At 37.5% G+C, this 14,427-nt stretch overlaps 1 long non-coding RNA gene across 1 annotated transcript in view; it reads right to left on the bottom strand.

Moving 5' to 3' along the window:
- Positions 1-1,950, bottom strand: part of LOC144315669 (uncharacterized) — a 37,852-nt gene extending 35,902 nt beyond the window's left edge. Inside the window, exons 1-2 of the long non-coding RNA XR_013381410.1 lie at positions 1,918-1,950; positions 1,500-1,745 (exon numbers count right to left, since the gene is read on the bottom strand). This is a non-coding gene — a long non-coding RNA (uncharacterized LOC144315669). The remainder of the gene's footprint in view (positions 1-1,499; positions 1,746-1,917) is intronic.
- Positions 1,951-14,427: the final 12,477 nt, after the last annotated feature.

Here is a 14,427-nt window from a genome sequence, read left to right as displayed (position 1 = left end):
TATTCTGTGTGTGTGCATGTGTATCAATCTATTAGAAGTGAACACCCATAGTGTTCATATTGAAGTCTTAAAATATCATTTCTCACTAAAAAAAATTATCAGAGATTATTGGAGACATAGCAGTTCCCCAGTCTGAGGTAGCAAACGTACCAGATGAGTTTTATATACTCTGTAATACTAAATGTTAAGTAAACTACCAAACACTACAAAGGTCATGTCAAAAGGATCCAGATATCACTTGAAGAGGCTCGACTGGCCAAGTAGGGTACAATGTATATTCCAATAATTACAATAAAATCCATCATATACTTTTAAGTCCACGATTTCATAATTGTATTTTTAAAATTGGTCACCTTCATATGATAAGAAAGCAATTCATTATCATCGAAACTGGCAAACAACATGAAATAATCAACCTGCTATTCTGTATTCCCTATATCATCTTGCAACGTTGGGTAACAGATTAATAACAGACTTAGCTCTTTCTAAAAGCATAACAACTTATAAACAAAAACATGTATGATAAAATTAGAATATTACCATTTTTGCAACTCTCATTTAATAAATAGATATAAGCATTAGTCAATGGTTGCTAAGATTACAAAAACAGACAACCAAACATCATGTACTTCATAAGCCACTGTCAAATACTGCCTATAGTTTTGCTAAAGGGATTGAATTGTTGTCTGACCTAATATCTGAATCCAGCTGCCAATTTGCTGCAACTACAGAGAACTCACTGAACTTGTTGAATGGCACCATTTGCGTGCAATTGGCAATATTTAAACTGGGGAAACTCTACAGCGCCATGGTCCAGGTTATTCAGCAAATGAAAGGGATAGTGGGGAAATCTACACAAAACAAGAAACATGATATACAGAACATCTTGATCTACAAAAGACAGAATAACCCAAGTTAAATGTTGGCCCATCTACTGGTGAACCAGAGCAGCGCTGGTCAAGGACTGATGAACAAAGTATTTACATTTCGAAAACTTCTTCTGAGGTTCTAAAATCTCCTGGTTGCCATTGATCATGCAAATCAGGAAGTATTACAAATTTGCCCACATTGATATTTGATCGCAAGGCCTTCCACTAGAACACACATAGTTAGAGGTGAGTGTGGAGGACAAAATACTTAGATATTTTCAAGATAAATTCCTTCGAAACGTAAATCCAACATACTGCATTTTCCCATCTGCCACAAGAACAAATCGGCAATGAGGACTATTTCAAAGGCTGGCAACCTTTTCCTCTGCAAAATAAATCTCCCATTTTCCCATACAATTAACAATGCTACAATTCCATGATAACACAGGAATTGTGGATAGAATTGTGGATAGAATCGGGTTGAAAAACTTACCAGGAGCTTTAGCTGGGGTCAGGAGATGAAAAGGCGAGCTCGTCTGTCAGCTCAGTTGACATCTCTAGGATGGACCCGTAAAATCTGGCCACTGTTGTGTCCAACAAGTGCAAACTGCACAACTCCTTAGGCCTTACCTTGGTTTCTGCTCCATGTCTTAAGGCCGGGCTCTGGCATCCGGTGGCTCCGTGTTCCGGACTGAAGTGGGAGCTTCGCATGAAAGTCTGGAATGGCACCGTAGGAGTACCCCTGGTACTGCATGCAGATTCGGCAAGGCGCACGTGGTAAAATCCGCCCAGAAACTCCGCGACGCCGAGGACCCAGGCCGGAAAAGCCCAGCGAGGCGGCCTGCGTCGCTGCTACGGCCGCCAGCAGGGAGGAGCCTACGAAAATGAGAAAGGCCCATTCCAAAACTGCACAATGGAGGCGCAAGGGCCTTACTGGTATAGAAGGCGCAGAAACAGATCTGCACAACTATTCTTGGAGCGGGGGCTGACAGGACCGACCGCTCAAGGTTAGCGGAAGAGAGGCCCGAGGGCCCACCGCAAGCCTCACCTAGCGCCTTCCCGCCCGACTGGCTCGACGAGGGACGTGGCGCGCCGGAAATGACACACCGGAAGTAGTATGCGGCAGGCGGCGCAGCCCAAGTGGCGTCACCGAGAGTTTTGGTTTTGGGGTTTTGTTGTTGTTGTTGTTGTTGTTGTTGTTGTTTCTTTTAATGATTTCAAAGTATTTATCTTTAGAGGGAAAAATGAAAGTTTCTCATGTGCAATGAAAAAAAAATCAGTATCCATTTTAAACTGGGCATCTTAAATCTAGAGACGTTTTATAAATACGGCTATTTGTGAGCACTTATTATGTCCCAGGCACTGTGCTATGCTCTTTTCATGCCTTGTGTTTATTTCATATTCTCAGCACTGTTAGACTTTGCATTTTACACGTACAGATACAGAATTTGGGTGTAGGGAGGCCCGATGACTTAACCCTGATTGCAAGAGTTCATTGACAGAGCCAAGACTTATCCCGTTTGTTTAATTGCAAACCCTATGTTGTGATACACTTCGCATCACAAACCTTTCTTTGGGATTACAGAAAGCCTATACTTATATAGGGGATAGATATAGGTTAAGAATACCAGAAGTGTTCATTCAACACACTTGAGTAGACACATCATGCATAAAACACTGTTGCCTCATTTACATCTCTCCACAGCTCCAGTCGACCAGCTTTAAGGAACCCTAAAAACTCAATGATACAAACAAAATCAATTTCAAGTCATGAGGCACAAGTAATATTTGTGGATTATTTTGCTTAGAGAATTAATGATTTTTTTCAAGTCCCTGTTTCAGGAAAGTGTTATATTTGTGTTTGGTTTGACATAACTGTAGATTTTTCACCTGCTCTATCATGAAGTCTGGACAGGAGGAAAAAAACCCAAACATTTTATCAAAGTGACAAGACAATGATCCACCATGTATCTTGGCCGCAAAAAATATGTTATTAGATTCAATTTATCATGAAAAATTGCTAGATTGTGAGAAGGCTGAAATGGCAGCATGGCAAAAGTGCAGCTCTTTGGTACTAATTATCTTAAGAGTTGACCTTCCAGGTCACCCCAAACCCTGTATTAATTCAGGAGGAGAGCTTAGATGGCCAACTCAGAGACATCAGAAAATTCCAACAGAAAAGTGTTCAGCTTAACTCTTGCAAGGCTGCATGAGCAGACACACATTACAATATCTAAAGTCCCAGCATTCTTATCCCATGCTATCTTTCCAATCTTTCCAACCTTGCTTGTCACTCTCCTCTGCACAGCTTCCCTTGTGTGTTAAAAACATACTCACTATTCTTGGAAGAAGTCATTCTTTCTTTCTGTCCCTTGCCTTTACTGATGCTGTTCTAGACTTCTCTACAGCCCTCTTCCTCTTAGCCACTTGTTGAGTTAATAATCATTTTTCCAGGTCAACCTCATTCTAGAATTTTTCTCTATAAGATATTCCTAACAAATTATCTGTAAATTCAGCTGGACAAAATAATTTCCTCCACCAAAATGCTATAGTACTTAATGTCCGTGTCACATATTGGACACTTACTATAATCTTGAATGTGCTAGATAAACTTATCCATCTTCACCATCTAATAAACTAATTTATAGTTTGATTTACCTTGCTGCCTAGGTTAACAATTTTCATATAGAAGGAAGTATGGGTGAAACTGTTGCTGATTCTTTCATTGATTGTTACCCAAATACCTTGGTATTTTCCCTTCTTTGCTGCCTATTAGCCACAGCTCTTCGAACATAAATCATAGGGTGCGCTATATAGACAAAAGGGAACATAGCTAAAATTGGGTGTTATGAGCTGAACTGTGTTCTCCCAGAATTTACAAGTTGAAGTCCTAATCCCAGTATCTCAGAATATGACTGTAACTAGAAATATGGCCTTTGAAGAGGTGACCAAATTAAAATGATACTGTTATGGGTGAGCTCTGATTTAATGTAACTGGTGTCTTTATAAGACAAGGAAATGTGGACATGAAGACAGACATCAGGGCATAGAGGAAAGACCATGTGAGGACACAGAGAGAAGGCAGCCATCTACAAACTGAGGAGAGAGGCTTCAGAAAGAAAAAAGAAAAAAAAAAAGAATCTTGGGACCCATTAATCTTGGACTTCTAAACTTTAGAACTGTGAGAAAATTAAAATCTGTTTTTTTTTTTTTTTTTTTTTTTATGCTAACCTGTCTGTGGTATTTTGTTATGGTGGCCCTACCAAACTAAGATATTGAGGAATCTTTTTTTTATAAGTTAAAGTTATAATATTTGCTTTGATACCAAGGTGGCACATAAGATATCCAGGGACAACACTTTTTCATCTTTTTGGTTTGTTTTGTTTTAATTGACATGAATCAAGAGGCAGATGAAAGAAAGTTTGGAGGGAGAGAGAAAGAGAAATAAAGCAGGCATTTAGAGAGAAGCAGAAATGGGTAATGATGAGGCAGGGGAAAGAAGCCCCTTGGTTCCAAACATTAATAAATTCTGGTTGAACTTCCTTATTCTGGATTCAATGACAGACTGGTTGACTCAGGAAGGCTCCTTTCCTTGGGAGCTAATTTAAGTATTTATGCCTTATGGCCCAGAACTAGGTCACATAGCCGCTGCCATCTTCAAGAGAGTCTGCAAAAGCATTCTAACATCTACAGTGGGAGGAGGAAAAAAAAGGAGACTAATATTAGGAATAAAGTTTAGGTAGTCAATCAAAGGAATTTTCTTAATATAAATTCTAGTACACTGTGGACATCTATATGCCATGTAAATATTTAAACATGTGTGTGCATATGTGTGTGTTTCCAACTTTTGCAAAACTTTCACTTACCCCAAATTTTTGACATTTTATAAGATCACAAAGAATGAAATCACTGGCATGAATCATTATGTTGTCCCTCCCTTTCCCCACCCTATGGTCCCTACTATCCTCTGGAATCACCATTTATCTGGAGGAGATTTTTTTCTGGATTTCCAGTTTGAGTCCTTCCCTCAGGAGCACTATTGATCCTCTCAGTCAGACTTAGAATACTAGTAACTGTACCATGTAACTACGTTATATGTGATTCTCAAACCCCTCCTTTCACTAGAGTTGAAAGCAGCAAAATCAGCATATCTAAAATCTCTACCCTCACCAGACATAAATAGAAGATAGTCTCCATTTCAGATTATGTTTAAATGAGTCATGTAGTTGAAGTGACTATGCCCTTCTTTGCACAAAAATCAATCTAGGAATCAATCTTATATTGTGTATTTTGTATATCACAGGTGTAATTTTTAAAAATTATCATCATCCTTAAACTCCAAGTACTTGTGGGGGAGTAACTTTCACATACCAAGTATCACTAAACCTTCTTGGTGCTAGTGAGTATCACATAGTAAGCACTATGTTGTTTGTTGCTGCCCATGGGTTCCATACTCTATTTACCTTTCTTTCTTTGTACATACTTTTCTCTATCAGAGGAACATTCCTCCTGCCGTCTTTGTGTGGGCTGTTCAGTAGTTATCTGAATGCTTCAAAGACTTGTTTCATCCCCAATGGTGTGATGAAATCAACCCATACTGGCTCATGATAGGAAATTGTTACATCTTTAGAAATTTGTGAGCCTCTCAAGCCATTGTTAAGCACAACCATTATTAAAATTTAACTTAAAAAAAAATAAAATAAAAAAAATAAATAAATAAAAAAAATAAAATTTAACTTAAAGTTAAACAGACTATATTTTAAATCATGGTAGTAAATATGTAAACTCATAATTTTATAAATAATTTACTACATTTCACCACTATCTATGCTTTTGAGATTATTGACATTATATATGTTTTTTAATGAATTTTTATTTTATTTTATTTTTATTTTTAAAAATTTATTCATAAGAGACACACAGACAGAGAGAGGCAAGACACAAGCAGGGAGAAGCAGGCTCCATGCAGGGAGCCCAATGTGGGACTCGATCTCTGGTCTCCAGGATCAGGCCCTGGGCTGAAGGCAGCACTAAACCGCTGAGCCACCTGGGCTGCCCATTATATATGTTTTTGTAAATACATCATAACAATGTGCTAAGGTGCATCTCTTCCCAATTCTGTATCCAGTGATGTCATTTTGGAAGCTGAAAATCAGTCAAAGTTGAAAGACATTGCCAAATACTAAAAATCACAACTTTATATGGTGATTGTATGCAGTAAGAAATGAATTGAGAAACTGTTAATAGTGCAGAATAAACTTCAAAGTGTGCCAAGTCTATGAATAGCACACAAAACAAAACAAAACAAAAAAAACTTTCAATATTATTTGATTATCCAATTTGGCTTCTTTGTCAAAGAAGTTACTGACACCACTGATGAATAAGTGAAATTTGGACATGTAGCTCTTTTTGTTTCACTTTTATCATACTCATTAACATAAATGAAAATGCTAACAACATCCATGCCCCAACTACACTAGTTTATCAATTGCCTCTCTCTCTCTCTATATATATATATATATAAAGCATACAATATGCAACAAAAATCAATAGCAAGATTCTCTGAAAATTGTAGAGGAAGAAAAAAATTTTCCCTCTATATTTCTAGGTTCTTGGCTAAAGACCTCCCCATCCCCCCATAATATAAAAGACCAATTACCAGGAGAAAAATAAACTGAAGTTCAATAATACATATACCCCTCTTTGCATGGAAGATACCCAAGAAGGTTAAGGTGGTTATTCAGAGCTGTCATTGCCTTCCCCAATAAGAGTTTCTAGAGATTTACTCATCCTCCCCTTTCTGGTACAGAAAGGCAAATACCCTTACAAATGGACATATTCATTATAAATATAAAGAATCCACAGAAAAGGGTAACTTCTACTCAGTTGTTTTCAAATCTTTTCTTATGTTTGCTGTTTCTTAATAGCCAGCTCAAGATAACCAGCTCAAGAGGTATATTTTGGGGTGGTAAATTCTGCTACCCTTAAGAATCAATGAGCTGTATGGAATTTTTGTTATATATTGTGTATTTTATTATTTTTTTAAATTGTTCAAATTGATTGACTACTGACGCTATCTTCAGAAAGTCCACAACTATCAGTCTTGTGATGAAGATGTGTGTTCTCCTGTTACTTCTCAAGTATTTGATCAAAATAATTACCATTATATCCAGCCAAAGATTTTGGCCCTGTTCAAACAAAGAAAAGTAAGGCATCTTCTCTACAGTGACCACTCCAGCTATATATATATATATTTTAATTTTTTTACCAGCTATATTTTTAAATGGCTTCAGTCATGTTAATTTTTCACATTTCCCTATAGCATGATGGAGAATGAGTACCATTTGGTAACCCTGAAGACACAGGAACTGTAACTTGACCTTATGGCTACTTCTTGAAACAGAGTCTGAAGCAGAGGGAAGGGACGATCTTATGAGGCTCAGGTTTATTTTATTTATTTATTTATTTACTTTTAGCATTATTTTTTACTTCTTTGTCTCCTCATTCTCCCATAGCTCTTCCTTAAAAGAGTAATCAGGGGCACCTAGGTGGCTCAGTTGGTTAAGTATCCATCTGACTCTTGGTTTCAGCTCAGGTCATGATCTCATGAGTCACGGGATTGAGCCCCGCTCTGGCTCAGAGCTCAATGGGGAGTCTGCTTGAGATTCTCTCCCTCTGACCCTCCCCACCCCCACTCTCTCTCTCTCTCTCTCTCTCTCACTCTAAAAATAAATATATAAATCATAGGAAGAATAAAAAAAAAAAAAAGAGTAATCAGCAGCCCATTCAGCCACTAGGACACATTTAGATTCAAGGGAGAAACTTGAGGTAGAACAACTGTGGATGAATGGCACATTTTCTTTCCTTGAAAATCAAATCATTATTTTTGTACTTTGTACCTTTTTGTTTTTAAGATTTAATTTATTTGAGACAGAAAGAGCAAGCCTGAGCTGGCGGGGCAGGGGCCGGGGGGTGGGGGGTGGGGGCAGGGAATGCTCAATCTCAGGACCCTGAGATGATGATCTGAGCTGAAGGCAGATGCTTAACAGGCTAAGCCACTCATGTGCTCACCCCCCCCCCCCTTTTGTACTCTTAAGAACTATCTGCTTACAGTGGAATTCTCAACATATAGTTTATTTTTCTTTTCTTATCTGGTCTTTCCCTTCACTCCACTAACTCCCATTTCCTGTCCTACTTGAAATCCCCTTATAATTCAAATGGCAGAAGCCTATTTTCAAAGGCTGATGATATTGACAACTCAGAAGGAAGAGAGTTTTGATTTTCTAAAAAACGTCTTTTCACCCCTTACTACCACCACCTCCCTCCTGCCCCCAATTTCGGTCTGGATCTCAAGTAGGCACTTTCTTTCTGGATCTTAATTCTAAAGGAGTTGGTTTATTTCATGTGCATCACCCGATCAGCTGAACTCTCTGTTGCCCTCCTCTAATTAATTACTGTTTGTAAAGAGCTTGGAAAATGAATAGTGCTATATAAGTGCTAAGTATCATGATTTCATTGTCCTATTTCAGTTCTTATTGGAATGAAGTATCATTATAATAATCAGCTTGTTACATTTATAACTCAGGAAGGGGAGAGCCAAAGTAGCAATACCTTTAGTAGTTCCATTTCTAAATCTCTGGAACATCCACCAAACACTGCAGTGACCTCCTGGGATCGTTATCAGGCTTCATGCAGTGACTGTCTCATAGAAAACAAACCACTTGAAAATAAATCAGGTACAATAGGAGGGGATTCAATGGTAGATTAAAACAAGTATGGAATTTTTATTCAAGTGGCTTAGGTTTCAGCTTTAATTCAAAGGTAATATGAATTGGGATGATCATTTAACTCTACTAAGCCAGCATTTTCACCTATAAAATGGGAATAAAGGTAATATCGAGTTCACAGGGTCATGGTGAAGATCAGATTAGGTAATGTACTTGAAAGCATTTGTTGCCCCCAAAAAACTGATTAAATGTTTTTATTTTACTTCAGCATGTTAAAGGACTAGATTAAATATTTAGAAGAACATGTAGAGGGAACCCTAAGAAATATAAAATACGCTACCTGGGGTTTATTTTTCCAGAAATGAGATGATAAATGTGATTCTGGTATGTAATTGTTGACTTGAAGAATAGAGGTCATCTCTGAAGTTAAGGAGAAAAAATTGCTAATAAGTCCTGAGATAAATAAAGAAGATGGTGAAAAAGAGGAAGAAGTAAACAAACATTCAAAATCCAAAACTAAGGGAGACAGGGAAGGAAAATAGCACAGGTAGAAATAGTGAAGGTGGGAGAATGTCAATTTTATTTTTAAAAAAATGATAAATGCAGTTTTAACTTCTTAGACCATCAGTCAGCTTGATATTTGGTTGACTCTGGCTGAAATAAAAGCATAATAGTAATGTGGTTGAACTCAGACTTTGAACTCAGACTTCCTCTGTTGAAATCTTTGCATTTGTCAGATGTGAAAGTTATGTTCTCTCAGTACCTCACTCTCCTGTTTTCTGACTTGTATTGGTGGTACTAGAAGTCATTTGCCATTTTTGTTCCTGTGAAGGTATAGGTACCAAGGCTGGGCTACCCCAAGGTGAACCATTTTGGCAAAAAGATTACTTAGATCCAAAGACAATAGAGACCCCGTGGGATCAAGAGAAATTATTGAAGATTCTAAATTGGGGGTCTTTCCCAGAATAAGCGTTATTGGCAGAGATAAATTATCTGAGTGGCCCATCCACGTGGCAGGGCAAACATCTAATTACCAAATAGCTGTTCTTCTTATTGCTTGTGAATTGCATTTCTTCCCTTGGAAGTTCCCACCCAGACCCCCATCTCTTTAGTTTAGAATGACATGCATACCTCATTTTGGCTGACTGCCTTTGGAATTTTCGTGTCTGTGTGGATTCCCCTTTTGATCTGCCTGATTTCAATTTGATTCTTGGTCCAGCTAGAAGGACTTGGTAGGGAACAGTAATTCTCACTCATTTACAAAGGCAATCATTCTCTCTCTCTGCCTCAAATCTTCTCCTCTGTCTTTGTGCTGTGTGGTTTTCTAAGACAGTGCCTAGCAGGGGATTTCTCATTATATATTGTGCTTGACATTCTTTGGGTTTCTTAAATTTGTGGCTTGTTATCTCTCAACACTCCAAAGAATACCTTGCTTGCTTCTCAGATCATAAATGCATTAAAGATATAGATAGGTAGGTAGCTAAATGGGTGGATGGATAGGTAGATAGATAAAGAGGTAGTTTTATTCCAAAAGTTTACATTGTTTTTGACTAGTAGCCTTATTACTATAAACTTTGATGTACAAACTTTCTATGTCCACACTGAATATTATCACTACTGTCATTCCATGTCATAACCAGGAATTCCTAGTACACAGAGAAACCCAGATAGCTATGATGATCGTATCTTTGTAACTATTTGTTTTCATCTTTTGCTCATATCTCTGTGACAGGCACCAATTCAGAAGACTTTGGAGAAACAAAAATTTTTTTTTTCTTCAGGAGAAAAATTAAACTCATTCAACTGTTCAAGAAATGAGGGTAAGCTTGACTACCTGGAGAAAGAGCTCCTTTAACCAGGTTGAGAAGATCACCACCAAAATTTTGCTTGATTCTTCATAAAAAAATTTCTCCTCCCTGGATTTAAATTTCCAATCTATAAGATAGAGAGGACTAAATATTGTTAAAGCTTCCCATATGCTTCAATTATGTAAATTCTAATTATTAAGATAAAGTCTTACAGAAATATCACACACAAACTCACTTAGGAGATACTCTGTGGTTGAAAAGGCAATATAAATAAACTCAAGTGTAGTCGGAACCTTCAGAGGAGCCAACATGAAAGGGGAATATTGATGTTCTTCCACTAGTTACTTTTCTAATTTTGGGATCCCGGGACAAGTTTTTCAGGCTCTGCCTATAGGTCAATGTTGCACCCAGTATTTCCAAATCCAGTAGAAACAAGTTATGGTACAGAATGCACTGAAGCATGGTATGCCAAATGTCCAGGTGAAAGGCTTTGCCCCAGGTATTACCACAATAGATTCTAGAATTTCAGACTCAACATTTTATTTGAGACTATGTATTCTGCAGTCAGATTTTTCCTATCTCAGCAATATACACTTAAAAAAAAGTCAGTATGCAACAATTTCAAATGATTTATAATATAATGCTTAGTTCATCTTGGAAATGGTTATGAAGGGCTGATATAGTGATAACTAGTATCAAGTAGAGGTGAGATCCCATATAGATCATAAATAAGTTCTCAAACCCAGACACTCACCTCTTCTAATAATGAAAATGTAAACCATACAGAAACTTTCATGCTGATTTCCAGATCTATCTTCCTTTCTGCAACCTTTTGTTCATATCACCTTGTTTTTCTGGACTGCTTTGACAATTGAACATGTCAAATTTTATTATTTTACTCTGGCCTTTCCCGTGTGTTGCCATTTGGAATTTTGTTGTTTCCATTTGTGAAGAAGCACATAAAGTCCATGAAGTATCATCTGACAAATATTGTCCCAGCAACCCCAGAACAAGTGAGTGAGAAGCAGGCAAGATATCACTGCAGTCTCTTCCAAGAAAACAGACACTATTCTGTAATTTGGTACCATTGTGTAATTATGGTACCATTCAGACCCCATCAGTTCAAGGCTCACCTGGGGAGCTGACTGGAATTTCTTTGCTTTTCAGAAGTCCAAGAAAACACAAACTAAAAGTTTGCATATCTGCCTTTCAGACTCCTAATAGGTAGAGGGAGGCATGAGATGGGCATGAAATGGGACATCTCATGGACTCCATGTGATCATATATATTTTTCTTCCATTTGTCCCATGTTCAGTATCCTTTCTACAGGCATGTATCATGCCAGGATTAGGTTGAACACTGGGAATATACCCTAACCAGATAAATGGTTCCCTGATCTTGTGAAGCCCACCAGTGAATGGGGACTAACAATATATAAAAGACAATCATGATAATGGGTAACAGATGGTAATATGGGATAAATACCAAACAATGTAGGGGTAGACTGGAGGGGATTCTGAGTTGAAACTGGGGATTTAGAGAAAGATTTTATGAAGGAGCGATATCTAAACTGAGATTTAAAGTGTGAATGTTAGCAACAAGAAAAGAAAGAAAAGAAAACATGAGTGCTTTGAAAATCATGGCTAAGCAAAGAGCACAGCCAGTCGAGGGTTCTTGACTGCAACTCCCTCATCCACACACACCAAGTCTGCTATGGGAAGGACAGCTTTCCCAATAAGGTTTGCCAGGAAAGCCTTTACAATTATGAACAGGCTAGAAAAATCACATGTAAGTTTTTTGGTCAGGAGTTGGACTCTTAAAGCAGTAGACCTAAATTATGGTAGCACTGGTGAGGATAGAGAGAAGTGATAGAGCTGGGAGACAACTGGCAGATGAATGCAATAAGACTCCATAATTGACTAGATATGAAGGTAATAGTAAAAAAGTATTAAGGATAAGACTAATGGTAATGAGTAGGGCACATAGAAGGATGCCATTCCATACACAAAGATAAGGAATATGATTTTTAGGGAAAATTATCAGTGTGTTTTACATATGTTGAGTTGCCCAGAGAATATTCAAGTTATTCTTGTAGTCTGTAACCTATATGGGTCTGAATCTTGGGAGAGAGATCTAAACTAGAAATAGACAGTATATCTACTCTATATATAGATTGTAATGAAGACATGGTGGTCAGTGAAACCTAGTAACTTGATAGAATAGGAAGAGAAGAGATTCTAGGACAGAACCATAAGGTGAAGTAGTGCAGTCTCCAAAGGACATGGAAGACAACAGACAGCCAGAGAGGTGGAAAAGATGAGCTAAGGGAGCTCAGTGATATGAAGCCAAGTGAAAAGAGGGTTGCAAAGAAAAAGAAGCAAATACTAACTAAAATAGAAGTTGAAGAATGATCCTACGATTTAGGAACAAGTTCATCACTGGTTATTCTGGGAAAAGCAAGGGTTTTTTAAAATTATTTTTTGAGTATAGTTCACATACAATATTATATTAGTTTTGTGTGCAACAGTGATTCAACATCTCTCTACACATTATGCTGTTCTCACCACAAGTGTAGCTACCATATGTCACCATACAACGCTATTATAATATCATTGACTCTATTATGGGTGAAGGGGAGTGGAAAGGAAAGGAAGTTTTAATCCATTTTGGGAAAAATAATTGAAGCAACTCAGAATTACATAGGAAAGCCAACTCTTGAGATGAATTCACAGCCATGGGCTGTAGGGTATAATGGAACATGAGACCAAGGAGTCAAACCCATAATGGGAATCATAAAACCTACTTCTAGACCAGCCTATGCCATTAATTCATGATATAGCCTTTAGCAAGACACTAACACTCACTGGGCCATTGAATGCTCAGTAGTCATTGTGGGAAAAGCTTTGTCTGGACTCCAAGTAGGTACATGGCCAATAATGAATGTACTATATTTATGTGAATGAACAATGCATTCTGGGAAAGATGTTGGAGCATGGGAAGAGTGTAGGGGTAAAGCTGATGATGATGGAACAGAAAAGAACTTATATGAGAGGGTGTCATATGAGCATATGCCAAAAAGAAATAATGGAGAAAGAAACACACACAATAAAACTATAAAATCAGCCTCAGCAGGAGCAAAATGCTGGAGAGTGAAGACATATTACACATATTACACATGACTTGTGTTTGTTTCTCTACTTGGCTATATTGCAAGAATAATAGCAATGCCAAGTATTGGCTAAGGTTTAGGACAAGCATCAAGAGTCAGATGATATAAATAAGTTCTGAAAATAATTACAATCTCTCTTCTGCAATTTACTATCTATGTGACTTTATTCTATTCAACCTTCTTAATCTCACCAAATCTCAGTCTTCTCATTTTAAAAAAAGCATAAAATAACATATCTCATTGGGCAGTTATGAGATACATACATATGAGATACATACAAGCCTGAAGTGAGATCTATATGTTCACACCGATTACATAGCATGTTCGTTAGCTATCATTAATATCAATTATCATCATATGTGATCTGGAGCTTCTCACTTCAAAACAAAGTCTGTTTTCTCATTTAAAAAATTCATTTAGCTATTATGAATATTAAAATATACAGACACATGCATGCACACAAACACACAAGACATGTCAGGTAGAAAACTGGACTTATAGATGTTTAACCAACAGCAATAATAACATGAATAATTATCATTGCATAGCAGAGCTATTGATAATAGTGAGAGGAAAACAAGCAGAAGGAAACAAATAACTGGGATAAGAGAGAAAAGTGGGGAGGGAACAGGAAAAAAAAGGATGTCAGTGTGGAGAAAGAGAAAACAGGTTTTGCAGGCTTTGTGAACATTCCTATAAAAGAGGAAGAGGAAGAAGGGATCAACATACATGTACATCTCCAGAAGTGAGGGGAATCATTACATGGGAAGATTTGTGGATAACAGTGACCCCAGAGATGAGAGCAGAGGCCTGGCAAGAGCTCACATCATGGGGACCCTGATTATTAATTCTAC

The sequence above is a fragment of the Canis aureus genome, chromosome 6 (genome assembly GCF_053574225.1).
Source record: "Canis aureus isolate CA01 chromosome 6, VMU_Caureus_v.1.0, whole genome shotgun sequence".
Taxonomy (NCBI): domain Eukaryota; kingdom Metazoa; phylum Chordata; class Mammalia; order Carnivora; family Canidae; genus Canis; species Canis aureus.
The sequence above is the reverse complement of the archived record's forward strand: the minus strand, read 5'-3'. Positions and strand labels throughout refer to the sequence as shown.